Genomic DNA, 6,613 nt, shown 5'->3' with positions numbered 1-6,613 from the left:
AACTAATATCCTCCAAATATTGCAAAAGCAGAGTAAATTTGCTTAAATCTCGATCAGGCTACAGTGCTTATACTAGTGGGACTGAGCTTACTGTGTGACCTGACTGAACACCAAAGCTGCTGTGCATTCTCTGAGACAATTTCCCTTTAAAAAGTGACTGGAGTGAGCTGTAACTCCACCTCCCTGATTATACTTCCTGTATATTCATTTCACTGAGGCTGGTGAAGGTGCTGGGCAGGCCTTTTCCTCTGAGCCGTTTATACTTTTAGGGTATTTGTCTACATTATGATTATTATTACAAATTCTGGTTAAGTTGAAATGTCCAGGACGTTTTTTTGTGGAGTTTCTGCTGTTGCTTAATTCTCTAGGTCATATTCCTTTCGCTGCGTTAGAAGGCCAGTATTATCTTGATTTTTCAGTTCAGACCTCTTGCTGAATGTAGCAATGTCGATCCACTGAACAGAAGCGCACGAATACGACGTTACCCACCTCTAATTCCCCTAACACCGAAGGTGTAACTGTTAGGGGAATGTGAGAAGCGAGCCCAATAGCATACATGGAACATGTGCTATTTTCCATCAGGGCTGTGCATTGGAATAGCCTTCGTTTTTAAGACTAACAGGATGATTCCTGGTAGCTGCGTTTGATTTGCAAAATTCAAAAGATTTTTTTTTTCTCATGTTCTGAGGGCTTTTTATTTAAAAAGGGATAGTGTCCCTTCACACTGGTGGTGCATACCTTGTTTTGTAGGTGTTTGTGAAACTAACCAGTAACTAGAGACTGTGTGGTCTCACTGAGGTGTCAATGGGAAAACAACATCACCTCACTGCACCCAATTGGTATAATCTCTTCGAATTCAATGTGAGGCTGTTGTACCTTTTGATATAATTATCTGTAGCAACTCCTTCTCTCCCTCCCTTTTCTCCTCCCCACTCCAACCTGCTTCACTCTTTCAGTGAGGTTGTAATGAGAAACAGTGTGGAATCTTGTTGAAGTGTTGGGGGTCTTGAGAACTGGCAGGAGACCCTCTCTATCCTTTTCCCAGGGAAGGCACAGCACAGCTGATGGCATTGGAAAGGGCACTAATGGGCCTGGTTTTAAAAATAACACGAGTGAAAGTACCTCCCATTTGGAATCTGGTAGCTCCCATGTAAACAGTGCGATGGGATAAACTACGATGAGTGACTTATGGGTTGGGATGGAGGGTGGGAGTCAGAAGCTGAAGGACTTGGACAGGTTGGGAGATTGTACTCTATCTGCCACTTCTTTGCGTGATGTGGGGAAATGTGAGGTCATGCACTTTGGTAAAGGCATGGGCTATTTTCTAAATGGGGAGAAAATGCACAAGTCTGAAGTGCAAAAGGGCTTGGGAGTTCTAGTCCAGGATTCTCTCAAAGTAAAGTTACAGGTTGAATCAAAGTAGTTGGAAAAGTAAATGCAATGATTGCATTTTTTTGAGGACTTGAAAATAAAAGCAGAGATGTACTTCTGAGGCTCTGGTCAGACCACATTTGGAATATTGTGTGCATTTTCAAGGTGGCATGGTGGCTTAGTGGTTAGCACTGCTGCCTCACAGCACTAGGGACCCAGGTTCGATTCTAGCCTCGGGTGACTGTGTGGAGTTTGCACATTCTCCCTGGGTCTGTGTGGATTTCCTCCAGGTGCTCTGGTTTCCTCCCACGCTCCAAAGATGTACAGGGCAGGTGAATTGGCCAAGCTAAATTGTCCATAATGTTAGGTGCATTAGTCAGAGGGGAAAGGGGTCTGGGTGGATTACTCTTCGGAGGGTCGGTGTGGACTGGTTGGGCCAAAGGGCCTGTTTCCACACTGTAGGGAATCTAATCTAATCTATTATCTCAAGAAGGATGTACTGGCCGTGGAGCATGCTCAGAGGAGGTTCACAAGAATGCTCCCAGGAAAAGCTTAACATATGAGGAATGTTTGAGGACTCTGGGACTCTATGGAGTTTTGAAGAATGAGAGGAGATCTAATTGAAACTGATAGAATACCAACTGGCCTGGACAGTGTGGATGTTGTGAAGATGTTTCTGTTGGCAGGAGAGACTAGGACCCAAAGACACAGCCTTAGAGTAAAGGGGAGACCTTTTAGGATGGAGATAAGGGGACACTTCTTCAGTCAGAGAGTGATATTCACTGCCACAGAAAGCTGTGGAGACTAGGTCATTCAGTATATTTAACACTGAGATAGATTGTCAAGGTGATCAAGGGTTACAGGGAGAAAGCAGGAGAATGGAGTTGAGAAATGTATAATCCATGATTGAGTCTGCTTTGCCATTCAATGAGCTAAATGGCCTAATTTCTGCTTTTATGTCTTGTGGTTTAAGGAAGAGAAAGAGGTTGAACACAGTCATCCTTAATTGGCCATTCAATAGCCTCAAATGCCATTAATCATCAGTCCTTCTGCCCAGAACTTCATTCCAGCTGAGGCTGGAAGGAGATGGAATATCAACCCCTGTATAATTAAATCCCACCTTCAAGCTCACATCCCAAGGGTTCTTTTTGCTGCAGTGATAGTGTCTCTCCTTCCTGAGACAAGGGGAGTGGGCTCAAGTCCCACCAGAGGTGTATAATAATATGTCAGATGGTTGTTTAGTAATTTTTTTTTAAAAACCACCTGTGGAATTGTAAAGTGAATCAGCAATAAGGTGCTAGGTACTGGGTATCAAGGGATGTTTAAGGTTATTCTTTTTGGCTTAAAAAGAACTTAATTTTTAAATTTCAGATCTTTAAAATATTTAGAGAAATTTGGGTATACTCTTATAAGGAACTAAAGTGAGCATTCATGTACAGCAAGGAATTCAGACGTTAAGTGGTGTGTTGGCCTTTATTGAAAGGTAATTGAAGTACAAGTGAGTTGCTTCAAGGGTTTTGGTGAGACCACACCTAGATTATTCTGAGCATTGAGCAAAGATGTATTTGCCTTAGAGGCAAAGCATTAAACTTTTACTAGTTTGGTTCCTGGAAAGAGACAATTCTGTTGTGAGAGGCTGAGTATGTAGTCCCTAACCCTTCAGTCTGGAGTTGAGATGAATGAAGGTGGTAATGGTAAAGGTTCTGAATGGGCTTCACAGGGCAGAAATTGAGAAGATATTTGTTATGGCTGGGGTATTGTGAGGAGATGTGCCTTTATAAGAGGGAATTGATCTGTCCTGTTTTCTTGAAGTGTGTTGTAAATCTGGTACCAAGGTGCTTGCACTATGGAAAGCAGAGTAAATAGCATTAGATTTTTTTAACTTTAGGCAAAAGAAGCATGAATGGATGGAATTAAGCTCACAGACCTAGGGTTTTCATTTTGCTTTCAGTTATAGAATCATAGAGTCATACAACACAGAAGCAGATCTTTCAGTTCAATGTGTCCTCCCCAACCAGAAATCCCAATCTGACCTAGTCAAAATTTGCCAGCATTTGGCTGATATCCCTCTAAACCATTCCTATTCATATACCCATCCAAATGCCTTTTAAATGTTGTAATTGTACTTGCCTTCACCACTTTATCTGGCCACTCCTCCTTACGTGCACCACCTTCTCTGTGAAAGAGTTACCACTTAGCTGTTGAAGTTAGGATTTTGGAGTTGAAGATACAGCGCTCTCTCTGCTGATGTTGCAAAAGCTCTTGCTCTCGGTTTTTCCTTGTCCTGGACGAGAGAGGATCACAAGTGAGGAAGATCTGTTTTGCTCAATTTGCCTTTGCTAGCAATGTGTTTGTCGAATGCTGCTATATTGGAACAGTTGATGAGTAGTACTTAAAATATATATTATTTTAAGTATTTTGATCGGTTAAAGTTATGACAATCTTTTTTTGGTTTATAATTTAACTGTGGTGCAAGAATAAAGTGTTTTGCTTAAAACCTAGTAGTTTAACCAATAAAATTGTAGCTGGAATGCAACACCTTATACTTGCATTTAAATAAGATAAAAATTTTAGTCTCGTTCTCCTTGATATGTTTTTAAGGGTGTTTTGTTTTGGTCCATTACAGTATTGAAACATAGAGGCACCAATCACGGGTTAAGAGGCTTACCATTTTGGACTAAGAGATAAAGAGAACTTTCTTTGCTTAACCAGTTGTAAATCTTTAGAATTCCAGATTTATTGATGCTCCATTGTTGAAATATTTAAAGCTGGGTTGGTCAGGTTTTTGCCTCAGGAAATCGAGTGATGAAGTGGGTGGGGTGGGGGGGTAGTTGGAGGTGGGAGCAAGTGGGAAAGTACCTTTTGAGGCAGAACATAACAACATTATTTGGTGGAACAGGCTCCAAGGCCACAATGATCTACTTCTGCTCTTATTTCTTACATTCACCCTTTTATGTCTACGTGGGGCAGGAGAGAGGAGAGTGGGATTGCAGATTATTGCAATATGATTTATTTTTCTCATTCCCATTTAAGGCATCTCCCAGCAGGGAACTTGAGGGCCTGGAACTCAACCTGTGAGCAATTTCAGCACTGAACAAGCAAGTGTCAGTGTGCAAAATGCACCTCTAAGTTTGGTGCAAATAGTCCTCTGGGTCTTTGACACTAATCAGGACCAGGTTAGTTTAAATCTTTAGGAATTGTTTGCTGCACTGAGTGCCTTGATTGACATTGACATTGTGCTGCTGATGTAATTTGTTGTGCAACTCAAGGGACTGCTGGCACAGCCTCCAATATTGGTCAATATTTGTAGAGGTTGTTGGTGATAGTGAAGGGTGATAGATACATGGCACCAGTTTTGAAATCAGGAATAAAGGCAGTGAGCCTGAAGCATGGGGAGAAAAGCTAGAGGAGGGTGGGGGTGGGGAGAAAGTAGCATAGAGTACAATGGGTGAGTGGGGGAGGGGATGAAGGTGATAGGTCAAGGAGGAGAGGGTGGAGTGGATAGGTGGAAAAGAAGATAGGCAGGTAGGACAAGTCCGGACAAGTCATGGGGACAGTGCTGAGCTGGAAGTTTAGAACTAGGGTGAGGTGGGGGAAGGGGAAATGAGGAAGCTGTTGAAGTCCACATTGATGCCCTGGGGTTGAAGTGTTCCGAGGCGGAAGATGAGGCGTTCTTCCTCCAGGCGTCTGGTGGTGAGGGAGCAGCAGTGAAGGAGGCCCAGGACCTCCATGTCCTCGGCAGAGTGGGAGGGGGAGTTGAAATGTTGGGCCACGGGGCGGTGTGGTTGATTGGTGCGGGTGTCTGAGATGTTCCCTAAAGCACTCTGCTAGGAGGCGCCCAGTCTCCCCAATGTAGAGGAGACTGCATCGGGAGCAACGGATACAATAAATGATATTAGTGGATGTGCAAATAAAACTTTGATGGATGTGGAAGGCTCCTTTAGGGCCTTGGATAGAAGTGAGGGAGGAGGTGTGGGTTCAGGTTTTACAGTTCCTGCGGTGGCAGGGGAAAGTGCCAGGATTGGAGGGTGAGTTGTTTGGGGGCATGGACCTGACCAGGTAGTCACGGAAAGAACGGTCTTTGCGGAAGGCGGAAAGGGGTGGGGAGGGAAATATATCCCTGGTGGTGGGGTCTTTTTGGAGGTGGCAAAAAATGTCGGCGGATGATTTGGTTTATGCGAAGGTTGGTAGGGTAGAAGGTGAGCACCAGGGGCGTTCTGTCCTTGTTACGGTTGGAGGAGTGGGGTCTGAGGGCGGAGGTGCGGGATGTAGACGAGATGCGTTGGAGGGCATCTTTAACCACGTGGGAAGGGAAATTGCGGTCTCTAAAGAAGGAGGCCATCTGGTGTGTCCTATGGTGGAACTGGTCCTCCTGGGAGCAGATCCGGCGGAGGCGGAGGAACTGGGAATACGGGATGGCATTTTTGCAAGAGGTAGGGTGGGCACCACCTCGTGCTCTCGCGAGGAGGTTGAGCAATTCATCAACTTCACCAACACATTCCACCCTGACCTTAAATTTACCAGGACCATCTGACACCTCCCTCCCCTTCCTGGACCTCTCCATCTCAATTAATGATGACCGACTTGACACTGACATTTTTTACAAACCCACTGACTCCCACAGCTACCTGGATTACACCTCTTCCCACCCTACCTCTTGCAAAAATGCCATCCCGTATTCCCAATTCCTCCGTATCCACCGGATCTGCTCCCAGGAGGACCAGTTCCACCACAGAACACACCAGATGGCCGCCTCCTTTAGAGACTGCAATTTCCCTTCCCACGTGGTTAAAGATACCCTCCAACGCATCTCGTCTACATCCCGCAACTCCGCCCTCAGACCCCACCTCTCCAACCGTAACAAGGACAGAACGCCCCTGGTGCTCACCTTCCACCCTACCAACCTTCGCATAAACCAAATCATCCGCTGACATTTCCGCCACCTCCTTACAGACCCCACCACCAGGGATATATTTCCCTCCCCACCCCTTTCCGCCTTCCGCAAAGACCGTTTTCTCCGTGACTACCTGGTCAGGTCCACGCCCCCAAACAATTCACCCTCCAATCCTGGCACTTTCCCCTGCCACCGCAGGAACTGTAAAACCTGAACCCACACCTCCTCCCTCACTTCTATCCAAGGCCCTAAAGGAGCCTTCCACATCCATCAAAGTTTTACTTGCACATCCACTAATATCATTTATTGTATCCGTTGCTCCCGATGTGGTCTCCTCTACATTGGGGA

General features: G+C 45.1%; 1 protein-coding gene across 5 annotated transcripts in view; it reads left to right on the top strand.

Annotated features, from left to right (window-relative positions):
- Positions 1–207: 207 nt before the first annotated feature.
- The window catches only part of acbd4 (acyl-CoA binding domain containing 4), a 163,563-nt gene continuing 157,157 nt past the window's right edge, over positions 208–6,613 (top strand). For all 5 annotated transcript variants that reach the window (XM_072561605.1, XM_072561606.1, XM_072561608.1 and 2 more), the window contains exon 1: positions 208–270. The gene's annotated coding sequence lies outside the window, so the exon portion shown is untranslated. The remainder of the gene's footprint in view (positions 271–6,613) is intronic.

Source organism: Chiloscyllium punctatum, chromosome 42 (genome assembly GCF_047496795.1).
Source record: "Chiloscyllium punctatum isolate Juve2018m chromosome 42, sChiPun1.3, whole genome shotgun sequence".
NCBI classification, from domain to species: Eukaryota; Metazoa; Chordata; class Chondrichthyes; order Orectolobiformes; family Hemiscylliidae; genus Chiloscyllium; species Chiloscyllium punctatum.
Note: the sequence above shows the minus strand (reverse complement) of the source record. Positions and strands in the feature narration are given on the sequence as shown.